This window comes from Pipistrellus hanaki, assembly GCF_964339955.1.
Source record: "Pipistrellus hanaki genome assembly, chromosome: 15".
NCBI lineage: Eukaryota > Metazoa > Chordata > Mammalia > Chiroptera > Vespertilionidae > Pipistrellus > Pipistrellus hanaki.
The window spans coordinates 37,306,106-37,326,553 of NC_140517.1; the positions used below are offsets into that span (position 1 = coordinate 37,306,106).

At 48.7% G+C, this 20,448-nt stretch overlaps 1 protein-coding gene across 4 annotated transcripts in view; it reads left to right on the forward strand.

The window, feature by feature from the left end:
- The first annotated feature begins 5,223 nt into the window (after window positions 1-5,223).
- PAK4 (p21 (RAC1) activated kinase 4) overlaps window positions 5,224-20,448 on the forward strand; it is a 50,771-nt gene continuing 35,546 nt past the window's right edge. For 3 of the 4 annotated variants that reach the window (XM_084860872.1, XM_084860873.1, XM_084860874.1), the window contains exon 1: window positions 5,228-5,414. The gene's annotated coding sequence lies outside the window, so the exon portion shown is untranslated. Of the gene's footprint in view, window positions 5,415-20,448 lie in introns of all 4 variants that reach the window. The other variant, XM_084860875.1, reaches the window with a different exon arrangement.

Consider the following 20,448-nt stretch of genomic DNA (forward strand, 5'->3'; position numbering starts at 1 on the left):
CATAAGTGCTCAAATTGCCGGCTTTAATTATTTATATATTCCTGCAGTCTACTTCCTAAACTCCGTTTTGCGTACTCACAACTGTATACCTCCATTTGCCCACCCCTGTGTATGCTTTCATTTCTCCTGAGTAAATACTTAGGAGTGAGCTCATGGGGTCCTGTGTCTTCCCCATTCTGTGGCTGCATGGATATATTTCATGACATATTTTGAGTTCTGCTATCACCTTATTTTGTTATATTATTTATTTATTCGTGTGTTTATTATATATTTCTTGAGCATTTGTTCTCTGAAAAAGAAGAGAAATAGGAGCCAAAACCCTGAAGCTAGGCTGCTGAGTGACTTCAGAGAAGTTATCTAACCTCTTTTTGCTTCACATTTGTTGAATGGCATAGGGCTGTTGCAGAGATTAAGTGAAATAGTAAAGGGCCTGCTATACAGAAAATGCCCAATAAATGTTTGTAGTCATCATTAGTTAATATGGCTTGGCAGACAGATGGCATTCAATGAGTACATTTGTTGAATGAATTTGAGCCATTCTAAGAACATCAGCTTTGAAGTCAGACTTCCTGGTTAAAATTCCAGCAAAGCTGCTTAGAGGTGGTGGGACTTTGCTCCACTTCCCACCCTCTTCCCGTGCCTCAGTTTCCTGGACTGTTAAATGGGGCTAAGGATCCCATCTTCTAGATAAATGAGGAGACAGCTAAAATCATGTAGTGTTTAGAGAGGGTCTGGCATAGAGAACTGTGAAAAAAAATGGAAGCAACCTAAATGTGCAAGGAGAATTGTTAAGTACAGTATAATACACCAAATTAAGAAACAGAGAGAAGAGAGAGAGAGAGAGAGAGAGAGAGAGAGAGAGAGAGAGAGAGAGAGAGAGAGAGATATGGAGGGATCATACCTCCCGCATGTGCCTGACGGGAGCCAGAAATTGAACCCACGACCCTTTGGCACCAATATTCCAACCACTGAACTAACCGGCCAGGGCAAGAGTAGATTTTTTTCAAGCAAGACAACCTTCCCTTAGTGGAAGGCATGGGTGTCTTATCAGGCAGATTATATCACTAGTGTTGATCAATAAATTCCCAACTGATTGGTTTAAAACTCCACGCATGGGAGAGGCTAGAACTGCAATTAGGTTAGTTATTACGTTTTGTTTGGTGACTGGTTTAGCAAAAGCAACTCCATTTTGCATTAGTCACTTTGACTCCGTGGTTAGAGCGTTGGCCCTAAGACTGAAGAGTTGAGGGTTTGGTTCTGGTCAAAGGCACATACCTCAGGTGCAGACTTGATCCCACAAAATGCGTGGGAGGCAACCAATCCTGTGTCTCTATCACATCACATCAATGTTCCTCTTTCGGTCTCTCCCCTCCCATCCACTCTCCGTAAAGGTCAATGGAAAGAGCGTCCCCGAGTGAGAATTAACAAACAAACAAACAAAAAAACTCCATTTTGGCCCTTTCTTTCTTTCTTTCTTTCTTTCTTTCTTTCTTTCTTTCTTTCTTTCTTTCTTTCTTTTTAACAATAGCTAGCCATTTCATTAATTTCTTATTCGCCAACTCCATTTTTTCTTATCTGTTGTTTATATTTTTAACTTTTGTTCATGTCCTTTACCTATTTTTCTATTGTATGTTCAGCTTTCATATTGATTTTTAAATTCTCATTACAAATGATGAAAGAAAGTTTTGCTTGCCATTCATACGTTGTCACTTCTCTTTTTCCTTGATGATTTGAGATGGATCTTTTTATTAACCCGAATGTACCTCACCTTTCCTATTTCTATCCTTGAGGGTCACCTCTTCACCACCACCTCCAGGAAGTTTTCTCTCTAGAAGGCTCTTTGGAGCTGATCTTTTTGCTCCCAGAACCCCACAATAAGAGGCCCTGAGAGCCCATCCTGAGGAAGCCCCTGGAGCAGGTCTGTCACCAGGCTTGTCCCAGGGGTCTGACAGATTCCCAGCTAAGTTACAAGGATGCTTCCTTAAAAATGAGTTTTAGAGTCTAATGCCTTGCAATTTGTGCAGGGCATTGAAGAGGCAAAGGCTGTACCTGTCTCTCCTCCTATCACTGTGACCCAAATAAAGTGCAGACATTTCAGTTACTAGCTTTGTATGTGTGGGTTTTTGTTCATTTGTTTATTTAAATATGTTTTTATTGATTTCAGAGAGGAAGCAAAAGGGAGAGAGAATGATGAGAGAGAATCATTGATCGGCAGCCTCCTGCATTCCCCCCACTGGAGATCAAGCCTGCAAACTGGGCCTGTGCCCTGAACTGGAATCAAACCTGGGACCCTTCTGTCTGCAGGCTGACGCTCTATCCACTGAGCCAAACGGCTAGTGCTTGTGTGTGTGTGTGTGTATGTTTTTAATGGAAACTCTATAAGGATAAAGAGTTCAAAAGTGTACAAAACCAAGAATGTTTAATGCTGGCGAGGATACTTTATTTAAAAGGCGTATTTCCTCTGAATGCCAGTGGGAGTGTAAATTGGATCTGTTACACAATTTGGCAATGTGTGTCCCAGGCCGTGTGGAGGCAGCAGAGGGCAGTTAGCGAGTGCCTGGGAGTCAAAGCTGGGGATGAATCCTAGCTCTGCCCCTTAGCTTGTGAGGCTTTGAGAAAACAAAATTACTTCTGTAAGCCTCAGTTTCCTCCTCTGCGAAACAGGGGTAGTCATAGCTACTGTTGTTAAAAGTACATGGCCTAGCACCATGCACAGAAATGCTAAAACATGGAAACTGGTTACTATTATTAAATCTTAAAAATGTGCACTTCTGACCCAGCAGTTCCATTTGTGACAATCTATTCAAAGGAAATAATGGTAATAATTATTACTATTTTAATTTTTATTCATCGATTTGAGGGAGGGAGAGAGAGAGAAAGAGACTTGTTCCACTCATATTATATATGTGCCCTGATGGGGGATTGAAGCCACAATCTTGGCATATCAAGATGACACTCTAACCTACTTAGCTACCTGGCCCCCTGGCAATAATTACTGATGTGCACAAATATTTGGCTGCTTTGATTTATTTGTGGGGAGAGATTATTTATAGTAGTAAAATATTCATCACAGCTTAGAAGGTCAACAAGAAAAAGACTAATGATCACCTTGGCCCCATTGCTGAGTTGGTTGAAGCATCTGCCCAAACACCAAAAGGTTGGTGTGCAGTTCCTAGTCAGGGCACATATCTAGGTTATGGTTAGATCCTGGCTGGGCATGCACACAGGAGGCAGCCAATGGGTGTTTCTCACATTTCACATCAATGTTTCTCTCTGGGTGAGGATTTAAACACACACACACACACACACACACACACACACAAAAAAAAAAAAAAAAAAAAAAAAAAAAAAAACCCAAAAGCTAAAACTAATGATCTTGAAGAATACTTAATGGCATGGGAAGATATTGGTGATATTTATAGTCTTGTTTAAAAAGATGCAAAATTATTTACTATTTTTTACATATTTAAAAGTTTTCTATTATAGTTGACATCCATTATTATATTAGTCCAGATGTACATCATAGTGGTTAGACATTTATATAACTCACCAAACGATTCCTTTCATACATAGTTATTACAATATTATTGACTATATTCCTTATGCTATACTTTACATCTCCATGACTATTTTCTACCTACCAATATATGCTTCTAATCCCTCACTTTTTTAACCCAGTCCCCCAACCCCACACCCATCTGGCAACCATCAGTTTGTTCTCTGTAAAAAGATACAAAATTCTTTGTAAATGTGTGTTTATGGTTCTATTTTAAAATGTAGTGAAAAAATACAGAAAAAATGACTCATCATGCATTTATTCATTCATTGCTTTCAAAGACATTAATTAAATGCCTATTATGTGCTAGACACTGTGCTGGGGCAGGGGAGATGCATTAAACATTTAAGAGTATCTCTGAGGAGATGGAATTACAATTCATCCAACCATCCATTCAACAAATGTTTATTGAGCATCTAATCTACATGCCAATAATGCCAGGCGCTGGGCATGCACAATGAACAAAACACAAAAATCCATGCTCTCATGGAGCTGACATTCCAGCAGGGGAGACAACTAAAAATCAACAACTATGAATAGCTAATTATCCAGTATGTTAAAAGGTGTTTTGAGCTGCCAAAACCGGTTTGGCTCAATGGATAGAGCGTCGGCTTGGGGACTGAAGGGACCCAGGTTCAATTCCGGTCAAGGGCATGTACCTTGGTTGCGGGCATATCCCCAGTAGGGGGTGTGCAAGAAGCAGCTGATCGATGACTCTCTCATCGATGTTTCTTACTCTCTATCTCTCTCCCTTCCTCTCTGTACAAAATCAATAAAATATATATATTAAAAAAAAAAAAAAGGTGTTTTGAGCAACAGAAAATAAGAAGAAACAGACAAGGTAAGAGATTTACTAGCATGTAAGAGGAATATTTGCTGCTGTTGTTAGGGTGGGAGGAACAGTCCCATTGATGAGGTGTCATTTGAGTAAAACCCTGAAGGAGCAGAGCGAAGGAGCCGAAAGAATACCTGGGGAAAAGAGTATTCCAGATAGAGGGAACAGCCAATGCAAAGACCTTGAAGTGGAAGAGCACCTGATATTTTTCTGGAAGAGCAACGGCCTGGAGACCAGTGAGTGAAATCATAGAACACGTTGTCCGAGTTTAGTTTGTGATTTCTGGTGTGGTGTTTTGTATTTTTATATGTGCATATATCAAATTAATTACGATTAAAAGTTTATTTAAAAGGTTAAGATCAAATAGAGTCTTGGTAAAGTTCCCGGACTCAGACAGACAGACCGTCGTCCAAAACTCATTATTTACTTCTTGTAATCCCAAACCCCTCTGAGCCTCAGTTTCTTTATCTGTAAAACGGTTATCAATAATACAGCCGGGTTATAGTGAGTATTCAGCAAGACAATGCCTTACTGGGTACCTGGCAGACAGTAATGCTTACGAACTATTTCTGGTCGTTATTGTCCATTGCTGCCTTCCAACCCCTAAACTTCTTTCCGGGAAGGTGGGAAATGACTATTACACGGGAAGACTCATTTCCCCTTTAAGAACTAGCGTGGGCTGGGATCCAACCTCCGAGCACCTTTTCCAAATTTCCCAATCCCAGCTTGGCATTTTCCTCCCGAAGGTCTCCGATTGGACAACCTGCACCAATCAGAGGCTGGAGCGGGCGCTGCCAGGCGCTCAGCTCCGCCCCTAAGCGGGCCCTGCCCCCTACTCGGTCAGCCCTGTTGCTATAGGGACTGGTGGGCGGCGAAGGGGGAAAGCCCCGGATGTTCGTTGGGGAGTGAACATGGCGGCGGCAGTGGCCGCGGTGGCGGCGGCGCAAGAGACCTGAGGGCGACCCGAAGGCACGGAGTTCCGAGCCGAGCAGCTAGGCCGCGAGCGTCTGCGGCGTCGAGCCGGTAGGATAAGCAGTCTGGCCAGGGTAATGGGGTGGTCTGGGCGATGGCGGTGGGAGAAGGTTAACGTAAAGAGGGGGCGGGGCCGCTGGGGTCAAAGTTCACCCGTGGAGGGTAGGGCCGCGCCAAGTGTGGAGGGTCGCAGGTAGAGGAGGTGAAAGGTCAAACTTATGAAGGGGGTGTGGCCAGGAGTAGCGCAAAGTTCGAAATTTGAAGTGGGGGCGTGCTAGAGGGGAATGGGATGAGTGTCAAAAAGGGGGTCGAAATAATAATTTGAGGAGAGGGTGCGCCTCCGATGGTCAAAGGTCACAGTCTTAGGGGTATAGGGGGTAGGTGGAAGGTTAAGGCAGCAACCAGTGGAGCAGATGAATGAGATTTAGGTTGGGGGGCATCTTTTTTGGGATCAAAGGTGAGGCATGGACAAAGGAGAGAAATCATGTTTCCAAGGGTCAAAAGTTAAAACCCAAGTGGGACATATTGCCCGGGTGGAGTGGGGGACAGGACATCTAAGAGAGGTCAAAGGTGATTTTTGGTGGGGGAGAGGGGAGCCCCCTTCCACAAATAATGACAATAATAGCAGTTATAAAGCACTGTGTGTGAGACCCTGTTCTAAATGCTTTCTGCATTGAATCCTGACGACACCCTGAGGCTTTGGTGCCCTTACTAAAGGCCGACTTGCCCAGGGTCACAAAATGAGGAAGTTGTGCAGCTGGGATTCGACCTCTGAAGTTCTGGGCTGAGTTCTATGCCCTACTGCCTCTTAAGTAATCACAATATTGGTTAATATTTAATTTGGGTCAACACAGTGCTCAGTGCCCTGTGTGCCTGGTCGTCTTATACCACAATCTTGTGGAGTGGATACTAAATAGGCCCAGTTTACAGACAGAAAAGTGAGGTTCAGAGTCCAGGCTGGTCTGAATCCCAGAGCTCCTACCCCTGATCACTACATTGCAAATTGCTGAAGGTCTGTGTGTGTGTGTGTGTGTGTGTGTGTGTGTGTGTGTGTATTTCAGAAAGGAAGGGAGAGGGAGAGAGAGAACCATCAGTGATTAGAGAGAATCATTGATTGGTTGCCTTCTTCCCCCTCCCTGTTGGGGAACGAGCCCACAACCCGGGCATGTGCCCTTGATCAGAATCAAACCGGGGACCGTTCAGTCCATAGGCTGACGCTCTATCCACTGAGCCAAACTGGCTAGGGCTGAAGGTCTGTTTTTGGAAGCAGAGGCTGGGCAAGGCTGGGCCACTCCCTGAGCAGGAAAGGATTGTCCGTTTAGCCTCCATGGAAGGGTGTGATCTGGGAAGAGAGTTCCCCTGGGTTTATGGGATGGGGTGTTTGTGGGTGGCCTGGAGTCCAAGTATGTCTAATGGATTCTGGCTGGGAGGGTGTCCTTGGGTGGTACCCTGTACAAAATTGGTGTTTTCTGCACTTAAATCCCTAAGCTCTCATCATGGTCTTCAGTTGCTCCCACCTCATTTCCTACTGCTCTCCCCATTCCTCTCCTCAGTCCAACCACATTGGCCTCTGCTGTTCTCAACTCCGTAGACTTACACCTGCAGGTCTTTGACCTTCTTGTTCTCTGAGCCTGGAATCCTTACCCTCCCTGCCCCTCTCAGTTTGTCACTCACTCACAGCCCTACCAGGACCACCCAGCTCTCCCTGCCCTCAGACACTTTTTTTTCTCCCCAGCCCTCACCCTGTCCTTACCTTGGTTGTCAGCCCCGCCACTAAAATGTGAGCGCCTCATTGGGCAGAAATTGCTCATGTTGCTCTTTCCCTGAATCCCCACCTGAAGCTGCCTGGCTTGCAGAGGATGCTCTGTTGGTGGGGTTGAATGTTGGGTACTGTGCTGGGGGCGGGAACTGCAGCAATGGACCAGACACATGGAGCCTCTGGGGCTCTGTGTCCCTTGGTCTGAGAAGACATAATCTGGGAGGAGCCAGGAGAGTGCCCTGTGCCCCACCCTGGGCTGGGGACTGTGTCCTGGGAACACCCCCTGGGTAAGTTTGAAGGATGAGTAGGATGCATGGGAAACGGCAAACCAGGCAGAAGGAAAGTTCTGTTTGTGAGCAGAGGTCAGGAATGGATACGGGGCTTGTAGGTCACAAGCAGCCTGTGGGCTTACACCTGCAGGCTGTGTGAGACCACTAGGCTGCCCAGTCTGGGAGAAGGGTGGAGCGGAGGGGGATGAATAGCTTCCTGGGTCTGTGGAGCTGTGAGGCAATACTGGGGAGTAGTTCAGAAAGCAGACACTGGAGTAGGGATGCCACTTCTCACCCCGCTCCATCACTCACAGACTGTGTGACCCTGGGCAGCTTATCCTTTCTGGGCCTCAGTTTCCTCTTCTGAAAAATGGGCTTAATGATAGTGGCTACCTCACAGAATTGTTGTGAGGATGCACAGTGTACAGTGTGCCCAAGGCCTGGCACACAGTAGGTGCTGTGTATGCACTAGTCTTGATGTTGCTCCTGCTCCTGCTCCCTTAGAGATGATGGAGGGGCCTCTCTCTACCTGCCTCCAGGCTTTCTCTGGCAGCCACCCTATCCCTGGCTCTCTCGTGTCACTGCGTGGGTGGACTCTCCAGGCAGCTTTGTGAGGCCCGCCCAGCCCTGTGGTACAAGCTCACTCAGCATCTCAGGGCTCAGCACAGGCAAGGAGCGGTGGGGTTTGACATTGAGGACCCACGTTCTGGTCCCCACTCTGTCACTTACCAGCCGTGGGACCTCGGGCAAGAGATTTCTTATGTGCCAGTTTTGTTTCTTAGGATACATTTTAGACTATCAACAAAAATAGAGTTTTCAATATACCAGAACACCGACATCTCCAGCATCCGGCCTGGGACAGAATATGCAGTGGATGCAGTTAAAAGACCCACTCCTCTGCCCACCCTCCCAGTCCTCCCTGCCAGTGGCTGCTCCTGCCCTGGAATTTGGTGTATAGCGTTTCTCTGCAGGCTGTCACACTTTGCTGTCCTTAATTATATTCACAAATTCTAGAGCAATAGCTCTCAACCCCGGCTGCACATTGCTGCGTATTGTAGTCACCTGGAGAGCTTTCAAAACCCTGTTGCCCAGGCCCACAAAGCTGGCGTGGGTTCCTGGTCTGGGGCGGGGCCAGCAATAGTATGAGGGTCTCGTGGCCCGCCGGGGCTGACCACCACGGTTTTACAGGTCATGTAAATGGGTCACGAGGAGCAGTCTGCTTCTCCCATGCAGCCTTAGGGGTGGGTATTTCTTTGTGTGGATGTGTGTAGGTCTAGGGCAGTTATTCGTTTTCCTTGCTGTCGAGTGTTTCTTTTTGTGTTTCTTTTTGTGATTTCTGCCACACAGGGGTTCACTTTTCTGTGGCCATTTAAGTGATTTCCCATTGGGACTGTAACAAATAGCACTGCAGTGAACCTTCTAGAAAGGGTTTCCTTTTATTCTATCAATGGCCAGAGTCTGTCTTGGCACATGTCTTGCTTGCTTCCAAATTGCTTTCCTAAATGTTTGTACCAGTGTGCTTCCCAATAGGACTTGCAGGTTCCCTTTCCTCTGCGTCCTGCTTTGGTCACTTTTGTGGCTCTTGCTGAGAAGATTTATTCAGTCATGAGATGGTAGGTTGTATGGCCTCCCAGGCTGGTGGGGCACAGTTGGGGAGATGGTTCATGTAATGGGCTTAGGTGGGGCCTGACAAGCACCGCTGAACCCAGAGGGCTTCGACCTTTGCCTTCTAGGGCATCCAGGACAGTGACTGCAACTCTGACCCAGCTTTCCTTGGGGGCTTCTCCCGGGGCTGACAGTTGGGGAAGGAAACTATACTGCCTTGAACCTCCTCAGGAAGGAGGCAGGGAAGGAGAAGGTAAAGCTTGGAAGGGAAACCTTGCCACACTCATGTGTCTGACCATTGGTCCCAGTGGTGACCAACACAGCCATTAGCCCATCCCTCTTTCCCTGGCCCATTGTATTATAGTACAACTAGAGGCCCAGTGCACGGAATTCTTGCACGGGTGGGGTCCCTAGGCCTGATCGGTGATCAGAGCCTATCGGGGCTGTCTCTCCCAATACTGATGGGGGCCAGGCCAGCTGGGTCCTGCCGGCTGCCAGAGGGGTCTGCCAGATGGAGAGGGGGAGGGACGGGGGGAGATTGTCTGTGCGAGCGCATTGACCATGGGGAGGAGGGGGGGGGGGGCAGCTCCTGCATTGAGCGTCTGCCCCCTGGTGGTCAGTACACATCATAGCGATGGTCGACTTAACTTGCTGGTTATTCAATTGTAATGTCACTTAGGCTTTTATATATATAGATGAAAGAGAAAGACTTGTCCTCAGGTAGTGACAGCCCAGAGTGGTCGGGGCTGGGATAGGGGAGGCACATGGACTGTAGGAATCCAGAGGAGGTGCCTGTCACAGCCTGGGGAGTCATTGAGAACTTTCTGGAGGAAACATCTGATCAGCAAGAGTCAGACAGGCCTACAAAGAATACAACAGTTAGTGGGTATGGAAAGTCAAAGGCCCTCAGGTCCAAATTAGTTTGGGGTGGTCAAGTATCATCAAGGTGGCAGTATAGGCAATGAGATTGGGGAGGTGGGGAGGATGTGGAAGATAGAGCAGGTGCTTTCAGACTGAGGGAAGGATGGATTTCATTTTGGGTGTAATGGGGAGTCATTGGAGGGCTTGAAGCAATGTCTGATTTCCTTTCATAAAGATTTCTCAGGCTACCCTGTGGGGAACAGATCATGGAGGGCAGCGGCAGGGAGGCCCAAGGGGAGGTACTGTGATAGTGGAATAGAAGAGGGGGCATAGGACGAGAGTGGCGGTGATGGAGGAGAATTCTATGTGCTGGCCAAGATTTATACACATTAACTCATTTGATCTTCACAGCAACCTACAAGGTAAGTACTGTTATCATCTCCATTTTAGAGATGAGTAAACTGAGATCCAGAGAGGAATGTGACTTGTCTAAGGTCACAAAACAGGCAAGTGGCAGAGGCAGGTCTTAAACTCCACGCCTTTGGGCTCCAGAGTCACTGTTTGTTGTGGTTACTTGCAATGATTTGGAAGTGTTTTTTGTTTTTGTTTTTAAATATGTTTTTATTGATTTGGGAGAGAGAGAGAGAGGAAGGGAGAGGGACAGAGAGATAGAAACATCAGTGAGAAATATCTCAATCAGCTGCCTCATGTACAACACCTACTGGGGATTGAGCCCGCTACCCAGGCATGTGTCCTGACTCTGAATCAGTGATTTCATGGTTCAAAGGTTGACACTCAAGCGCTGAGCCACACCGGCTGGGCCCAGGCTGCTCTTTATATGGAAGCTCATTGGGAGCCTGTTCAACCTGCATAGTTTCTGGACTCTGGGTCCCTACCTCCCTCAGGGACGCCCACAACTCCCTTCCCTTTTTTGTCTCTCACCTCACCCCTCCTTGTCCTGCTGGCTCACAGTGAGCCAGACTTCCTGGCCAGACGCCGCTTGGGGTGTCCCCAGCAGCTGTTTCTCCCATCAGCTGAGCGGGTGGCCACAGATGCAGCCAGCAGGAAGCAGTCTCCTTCCAAGGCACAGTGAGGGAAATGGGACCCTTCCCGCCCCAACCACCCATCCGGGGCTGCGGCTCATTGTCTGCCAGCTGCCTTGGCCCACAGGAAGGGGGGGTGGGGGGGGAAAGGGGAGGGGACAAGGAGGGTCAGAAGGGGAGCTTTCCTAAGTCCCAGGAGCCAACTATGGCAGATTTGGCAGAAGCCACTTTTCACTGTAGCCTGTCCCATGGGTCCCTCTGGTCCCACCCTGACCTTCCCCAGGATGCAAGTGATCTGCTGCTGCCCTCAGGGGCAATAGCAACTTCTCTGCCAGGGCCACACAGGCCACACACACCCCTCAGCCTGACCCCACTTTCCCCAGCTGGGGCCCCTGAGGAAGAGACATTCGTAACCCCTTGGGAGGATTGGAGTGCTTAGCACATTGCCTGGCACACGGTAAGCTGGGGTAGGTGTCCTCCTCTGCTGCAGCCTCCTCCTCACCTGCTCCCAGCCTCTGTGACACCGCACTAACCCTGGCTCCCTGCTTACCAGCCGCTGGATGGTGCTTTATGGCCATCAGCACAGCGGCACCGCCCGCAGACCCTGAGGGGGAGGTGTTATTAACCTCATTTCTCTTTTCCTGCACTTTAATTTTAAGAAGACACATTTTTGCTCCATGTGCATGTATTATCTATTCTCCTAAGTAATCACTGAAACACTGAGCCCAGCACAGAAGGGCGTACAGTGACAAGGCCGTCTCTTCCATTCCGGCTGGCTGGCCCTTCCCAGAGGCAGCCATTGTTCCCAGTTCTCTTTTTTGTGGTATTTGTTCCTACATATGTTCTCCCCTCTTTGTTTTCACTCCAGTGGAGCCAACTTCCCATGTTTGTATTCTATCCTGCCCCCATGCATTTTTCACTTTTGTTGTTGTTAAGTATATTTTTATTGATTTCAGAGAGGAAGGGGGAGAGGGAGAGAAAAATAGAAACATCAGTGATGGGAGAGAATCATTGATTGGCTACAGGGGATGGAGCCTGCAACCCAGGCATGTGGCCGTTACCAGAATTGAACCTGGGAGCTTTCCGTCTACAGGCTGCTCTATCCACTGAGCCAACCCAGCTAGGGCAGCATTTTTCACTCTTAAGTTCTGAGTGCTTCCTTGTGCTCGCGGTGGCTGTCATGTCCCGGGACATGCAGATGGCCATTCAGGCCCTTGTGGGCTTTCCCTCCTCTGACCAGGACTGCACGTGCCTGTGAAAGAGCTGTGGATTCTGGAATTGAGCTGGGATCCAGTAGCTTGCTGGCGGTGTTCTGGCCTTCCTGAGAGCATGTGCCCAGTGGCTGGTGGCACCAAGGTTTCCTCACATGCTGGTCATGTGGACAGGGTGTTATCTGATGCTTCAAACTTTGCCTGTCAGATAGGTACCAAATGACTCTTGTGGTGGCTCTGATTTTCACATGAGTAAAGTCTGTGTTTATTGAAAGCCATGTGAGCTTCCTTTTCTGGGAGCTGTCTATTCATGATATTTTTGCTTTCCCTGAGAAGTGGAAACTAAGGCATAAACTGGAAATCCCACAGCAAGTAAGCCTGACTCCAGCTTGAACCCAGGCTTACCTGGCTCCAATTTGTAGCTCTTTTTCCCCCCCTTTCCTATTTGTAGCTCTTAACCTGTCTGACACAGTGGAGGTCATGGACTCTAGAGCTGGCTTTGCCGCTACTTGCTGTGTGACCCCAGACAAATTACTTCACCTCTCTGTGCCTCAGTGTCATCTATAAAATGGGATGTTAATGGTATCTTTTCATACCATAACCTCATAGGGTTGTCTTGAGGTTATAAATGCATAATCACCAGGCAGAATGCATAACAAGTGCTCAAAGACAGTTATCTGGTAGCATTATTACTCAGTATTAGTCTATATTGTAGCGTTCACAGAAAGTACTGTTCTTCTGTGAACTAGCATATTGGATCTTCCCAGCACCCTCAAGTTGTAGATGTTACTATTCCCCTTTCATAGGGTAGGAAATTGAGAACCTGGGAGACTTGCCTAGAGTCACAGAGCCAGCAGGGCTGGGATTTGGCCCCAGGCTGTTGGCTGCTCAGTTTGGCTCCAACCACTATGGCACACCACCTGTGCCTCCCCCTCAACTGAGCCTCCCTCCCGCCCCCTCTGTTGTGTCCTCAGTCCAGGAAGGCTGCAGCAGAACTATGAAGGTGGGGTCATCAGGCAGGGTCCCCACATAGGGCCTCCCTCTTGGGCCCTCCCTACTTCCTCTCCAGGTGTCCCAGCCTGGAAACTCCTGATAAAGCAGCATTGTGCTGTGGTTTCGGCAGGCTTTCTCAGTCTGGTTTCAGCCACTCCCACACCAGAGAAGTGGCCTGCTGTCCTGGGCCTTCCCCCACCTCTCCTCTCTCTGCCCTTCCCTCCTCAGTGCTGGGAATGGGGAGAAAGTAGGACATTGCAGGAGGGCAGGGCTCTTCTGTATATCAGCCCCCAGTGAGGATTCCCCCAGGGAGTTCTGCCTCCTGTCTCCCTAAGAACCCCTCCTCTGCTGCCTTCGAGGGCCTCCGCAGCCCTCTTCCCCTTCCCCCTCACTTCCACAGAATCCTGACTCTGAAATGCTTTCACCAGCTGTACATCCTGAATTCTGGAGTGCCACCTTGCCTGCTTTTGAACTTCACATAAATGGGATCCTTTGCATGTCCTTGCTTGTGTATGCCTTCTGTCATCCTCTGTCCCCATGATTGCATGTATTGTCAGTTCATTCACCCTCCTTGCTGTGTGGTATTCTACACTGTGAACAAACCATAACTTAGTTCTCTGTCTCCTGTTGTACAGGTGTGAACATCCTCTTTGAAAGTGCCCACTGGTGCGTGTGTGCACGTATCTCTCCAGGGAATGGGTGCAGGGTGTGTTGCTCTGGGCAGAGGGTAGGTATCACCTTTAGTGGATGCAGGTTTCAGAGTGCTTGTATCTGTGTACACGGCCAATCCTCACCAACACTTGGTTTTTTAGGCTTTTGAATTAATCTTGAAACATTTTATATTCTGTTCATCTGCAAAAGTAACGTGTGCATGCTATCATTGGATGAGTCCCTTGTGTCATTTTCTCCTCCCTGTGTTCCTGTCCATGCCGGCTCTTACCTGTCCTACCAACAGGAGTCAAGTGCTTATTCCTGGATAAGCCCTGTGCTGGGCCACGGGACCCAGAGTCGAACACAACAGGCTCTCTCACTGATCTCAGTCCCAGTAGGGGACACAGAGACAGGTAAAAAGCCCCATCTTCCCTCAGTGGCCTCATTCGGGTAACAGGCACCCCATCCATCCTCTTAATTGGGCCAAGAATCTGGTATCATCCTGACTCATCTTGCCCTTTTCCTCCATATCCACGAGATCAGGAAAGCCTGTTGCTGTCCTTTCAGAATAGAGCCTGGTGCCTTCCACTCTTCTTTATCATTACCCCCAATTCAACACACCCTCATCTCCCGCCTGGGCCATTCAGCAGTATCTTCCCTCCTCCCTTCCCCGCTGGCTCTGTAAGTCTGCCCTCACAGAAGCCAGAGGGAGCCTGAGTCAGATCATGACCCTTTCCTGCTGGGGGCCCTCCCGTGGCTTTATTTCTCTTAGGAAACGCCTCCAAGGCCCCACAAGATTCTTGTCCAGTTTTTCTTTTTCTTTTTGATAATCCTCACCCAAAGATACTTTTTTCCCATTGATTTTTAGAGAGAGTGAAAGGGTCGGGAGAGAGGGAGAGAGGGAGAGAGGGAGAGAGGGAGAGAGAGAGAGAGAGAGAGAGAGAGAGAGAGAGAGAGAGAGAGAGGGAGAGAGGGAGGGAGGGAGGGAGGGAGGGAGGAAGGGAGAGGGAGAGAGAGAGAGAGGAGAGAAGAGAAACATTGATGTGAGAGAGACACATTGATTAATTGCCTCTCGCACACACCTGACTGGGGCCAGGGGTTGAATCTGCAACCCAGGTACATGCCCTTGACCAGGAATGGAACCCAGGCCAACCCTTTAACCACTGAGCCAAACCCACCAGGGCTGGCCGGCTTTTCTGCTCACCATTGCTATACCATTCCTAGAGCAATCTAGGCTAGGTCCTGTCTCAGGGCCTTTGTTCATGCTGCTCTTTCAGTAACTTATCTCTCTCTTGCCCTCCACCCTCCCCTGCTTGATTTTCTCTGTAGCACTCATCATCACTACTTATATTGCATTGTAATTTGTGGTTTTGTTGGTTTATTGTCCCCACTGTCCATAACTTAGCCTACTATGTCCCTTTGCTATATTCTCAGAGCATGATGTGTAATAGTCGCTCAGTAAACACTGGTGGATGAATGTGAATGAATGAATGAATGAATGAATGAGCTATAGTAAGTCGTGAGTGTCATTGCCAGAATGTAGGATGGCGGACCCGCCCTGGGTGAGGAGTGCAGAGGAGGCTTCCTGAGGAGGAAATGGCACTTGCAGTTACCTTAGAGAGGCAGAGGATAGGGCGCTGGTGGCTGACGGAGCTGCCTGGGCAGGGTCTAGGCGGGAGCATGCAGGGGCACTTGAGGACCTGAAGAAAGACTAACAGCAGTGCCAGTTCTCCAGGTGGTCTGGATTCGAATGTTGACTGCTACTCAAGCCCCTCTGTGTCTCAGTTTCTTTCTCTCTCCAGACCTGAGGTTACTCTGGGTGTCCGGGCATCTCTGAAGTTCTGCTCCTAGCATACTTCCCCAGGGCTTGGCATGAAATATGAATATGATTGTTTTCTTTTTCTTCCCACAATTCTCTGGAGTGCCTGGCCCTTAGAGGCTTCCAGGGACACAGTGGTAGATAAACAGACCCAGTTACTACCCAATTTGGAGCCTGTCTCTTGGACTCTCAGCCTTCTGAGGCACCCCTGTCTGGAGGCAGGAGAAGGCCTGAAGTAATCTTGGGCCTGGGAGTCTTTATTCCGTAGGCTGATTGATTATAAGGAAAACAAATTGAGGGTTTGCATGTGCCAGCCCCAGTGACCCGCACAGCACTTTTGCCTAATCTTTCCTGGAATCCCAGAAGGTGGCTACGACCATCGGACCTGTTTCACCGATAAGGGTGAGAGACACCAGTGCTGTGTGCTTGGCCCACCCTGCAGCCTGGTGCTGAGCAGAGGTGGCGGCATCTCCTTGTGGTGCTAACTCGCGTTCCCCTGGTGGCAGGCCAGGTGAAGGAGCTCTCCACCTGTTGTCGAACACCCAGAGAGCCCGTCCTGTGAAGTACCCTTCATGTCGCGTGCCTGCTTTCCCTGGGCTGTCTGCGTGTTTGTTTATCTCTCTGAGTTAAATCCGAGGTTCTGGAGGAGAGCCTTTGTTTCTAAGATATTATACTGTCTTCTCCCAGTCTGCAGCTTGCGTTTTCACTTTTTTAAATTGTCTTTTGATGAACAAAAATGCTTAATTTTAATGTCAAATGTATCACTCATTTCCTTTGTAGTTTTATGGTTCTGCTTTTCAATTTGTTCTGGAATTGGTGTGTGTATGTGTGTGTGTGTGGTAGGCATCCAGTTTTATATTTCCCACCTAGATCCCCATTTATTTAAAACAGACCAACTTTTCTCCACTGCGGCCCTGATCATAAATCATGTCTGTGTACGTGGGCCTGTTTCTGGGAGCTCTCTTCCTTTCTCACTCTGTTTTCCCATTCCCGTAGCAATACCACACTGTCCTAATTTCTAGTTATAATAAGTCTAGATCATGGGAAAACAAGCTCTTCCACTTGTCTTGGCCATTCTTGGCTTTTTGTAATTTTGTTTAAATATTAGATAAACATCTGTCACATACACAGATATGGCATCAGTTCTTTCATTCCATGAATGTGGTCTATATTTATTTGTCTTTTCTGACGTCTCTCAGAGAAGTGTCATAGTTTTCCATCACAGTCCTTGCTCACCTCTTGTTGGATTATTTTAAAAATATATTTTTATTGATTTCAGAGTGGAAGGGAGAGGGTCGAGAGATAGAAATATTAATGATGAGAAAGGATCATTGATTAGCTGCCTGCTGCACGTCCTCTACTGGGGATCAAGCTCACAACCCAGGCATGCACCCTTGACCAGCATCGAACCTGGGGTCCTTCAGTCCTCAGGCTGACACTCTATCCACTGAGCCAAACCAGTTAGGGCCCCTCTTGTTGGATTTACTCCCAGGTGCTTCATGCTGTGGCGGGGGAGCCTGGGCCTTCTCCAATGAGGCGCCGTGCTCACTAGGTTGGGCCTTGTTGGGTGAGGCTCTCATAACAGCGGCAGGGCCCACCTCCCCCATTCCCTGCTTCCTCCCTGGCACCATCCTGGGTCCCGACAGAGGGCAGGCAGGGTGCCCGCAGAAGAGGTTGTAATTTTCCTGAATGACTTTAAGCCTAATGGACGGTCTTGCTTGACTAATCAGTTTATGGTTTAATTATCTGGAACAGGCTCAGGAATGGGGAGGTGGCGGGGGGTGGCAAGACTGGTATACCCCAACACCCTTCAGTGGGCCAGTTGGGTTTCTCCATGCCTGTGAGAGAAGATGTGGAGGGCAGCAGGTGCGGTTGAGGTTAGGATGGGTCCCTTTCTGCTTAGAATCCTTCCACAGCTGTTGCCCAGGGAGGAGGCCAGGACCCAGTCCCTCTGCTGGTCCATAAGGCCTGCTCCCTTCCCTTGCTGGCTGCATTCACACTGGCTGGCCTTTGTTTAGTGCTCTCACTTCATTTATTCTTTGGGTCTTGGCCTGAAGGTCACTACCTCTGGGAAGTCATGTCAGGCTGCCCCACCAGTCAGAGCAGGTCCAGAACAGGTGATAAGCTCCACCTCCCCTTACCTGCTGTCAGGGTTACTCATTACACCACTGATAAGTGCTTCTCAAAGGGGGTGCCTGGGCTGGGCCCTATGGTTTAGCACTTGAGTTGCAGGGGACCCGAGAGGAGAAGCGGTTCAGGACTGTTGCTCCTACGTGAGGACCGGAGTGGGTGCTCAGGCCTGGAGGACCGTGTGCTGGCTGACGTCTTCTTCAGGGAGACGCCTGGCTGGATTGGACTGGACTGAGGATGGGCTCCTGGGAGTTTGTTGAAGGGGGCGGGGACCTGGAGATGGCTGTGCCAGGCCTGGCTTCATTCCTTGCATTCCTTAGCAGGCCCCAGACTCTTGGTGTCCTAAGGTGGGGGAGGGTGAACAGGCAGAGAGGGGCCTCCTGGGCAATTGACCCTGTTCTGCCCCTTCTCTCCCCTCCTTGTCCCCCCTCCTGCCTGCCTCATCAGTGTGTCCAGTCCCCCCTCAAGCCCCCTCATCCCACACTCAACCTTGGCTACACATTAGAGTCACCTGGTGAGGCCTCAGTACAGGGACCCAAGCCCATACTGTTTGAATCCAAGTCTCTGGCTGTGGGTCCTAAGTGTTGGTTTTTTTCCTTAAAGCTCCGGGTGACTCTAGTGTGATACTGAGCTGGGATGAGAGCCACTGGTCTACAGCAAATATGTATTCACTTTTGTGATGCTCAGGACACTTCTCTAGGCGTCTCACATGGCGTGATTAGGTCATGTCCCCCTCACAGGCACCCTATAAGAAGAAATTACTCCCATGTTATGGATGAGGCCATGTAGGCCCAGAGGAAGCTTCCTTCTGTCCCTGGCAGTGCAGCCTCTGCCATTGTCCTGTCTCCCCTCCACCCCCATCCCTGGTCTGGACTGCATCTCTCTATCTCCCCACCTTCTGTCTTTCTCTCTGTCTCTCTCCCCGCTTCCCACCCTCAGTTTTCACTCTCCCCACCCTCACCCCCACCCTTAACCCCCAGCAGAGGCTTTCCCAGGCTCCCCGTTTAGAGCCAGGATCCCCCTGATGCCCCAGAAGGGAGCTGGTTTCTGCTGGCTCAGGGCAAGGATGGAAAGGATGCAGATGTCATGGTGCGCCAGCCTCCCTCACTGCTTACTGGGATTGGCTCTGCAACCTTGTCGGGAGGACCATCTAGGCTGGTGAACCCTGACAGATCCTGTGACCCTTACCCTTCCATGGGCCCCAAATCTGGTGTCATCTGTTACCATTAACATTTCAGGATCCTATGGAGTGGCTGATGGTTTAATTTCAGCAAAGGTTTATGCTAAGATGTGAAGGCTCTGTATCTGGAGCCTTTATCATTTGATGGGAATGAGGGGGAATGAGAGCCCAGTGCTCCCAAGGACTGGGGCCCCAGCTACCTCTGTGACCTTGGGTCAGGCCCTGAGCCCCAGATGTCTCTTCATTAATTCCCACATCTGGAGCAGGAGAAGGATTCTTGCTGCTTCCCAGTTTAGCTGGACACATTGAGTGGGTCAGTGTGTGTGTGTGTGTGTGTGTGTGTGTGTGTCAGTGTGTGTGGGTCAGTGTGTGTGTGTGTGTGTGTGTGTGTGTGTGTGACGCTCACCAGAGGGCTGCCATCATTATGTCATTATGCTTGCTGTTGCCTCGATTACTGTTACAGTTATTAGAGGCAGGTACATGTTTGGATTAATAGTTAAGATTCACGGGGTGAATGATCCATAATTCTTTGCTATTATGACTAGGTCACATTTCCTGTTGTATAATGTTAAAAGTCTCATAAAATATCATATACTTTAGCTATAAGTATTTCAGACTTTCCTCCAATAAGATATAAGGAATCTTTTTAAAAAAAAAAAAATAGCCACAATACCATTGTCACAGGGAAAAAAAGAAACAAAATAATTCCTTCTTCTCACATTTCCCCAATTGCCGATCACCTTTTTTTCAGTTTGTGTGTTTGAGTTGGAGTGCAGACAAAAGTCAGTGCTTTTGGATTTGGTTGGAATGTGTTCTGTAGTCCCTAAGATTTACTCCTTCAGTTCTTTTGTGTCCTTGCTGTTGGGTCATTTATCTTTCAAAGACCCTAGCCTTTTGTCTACATCTGGCTGATGCTTTTTGTGGTGTCATCTTACATGTTCCTCTGTCTCCTGTGCTTTTGTAAATTGGGACTTAGGTTAGAGACTTGGTTATAATTAAGTTGTGTTTCTTTCATGAACAGTATGTGCCTGGGTGATTTTAAAAATAAATTTGGTTAAGTTTTATAAAAAGTGAGTGGATTGAAAAAAAAAATCTTCAGTTGCTCCTAGTAGGGCTGGTACCCAGAGACAGCAGAGTGAGATGGGGAACTGAAGGACTGGGATTTGGGAATTCCTGAGAACAGAGGGCTCAGTATTAGCTTCCAGCCTGCAGTGAACTGCTGTCATAAACGCACAGCTTTGGCTCCTGCTTTGCTAGGCCCCGAGATGAGAACTGTCCCTGACCCCTTTCCCCTTCAGCCTGGCCTGGTGGTTAAGCCTCAGAGGCAGAGCTAGACTCTGCTCTTGGCCACACTGGGAACCTTTCTCATCCCTTGCCTGCTTCCTCCTGCATAACATGATGGGGAGGGCTGTGGTCAGGACTCAGTGACCATGCGGAAAAGGGCATGGAGCCTGGCGTGTGCTCCGGAGCTGATGTTATGCATTTAGCGTAGACCTCCTCGACCTCAACTGCGTCACCCTCCCCTCCAACTCTCCCTCCCTGCCACGCGGCCTCCACGCGCACA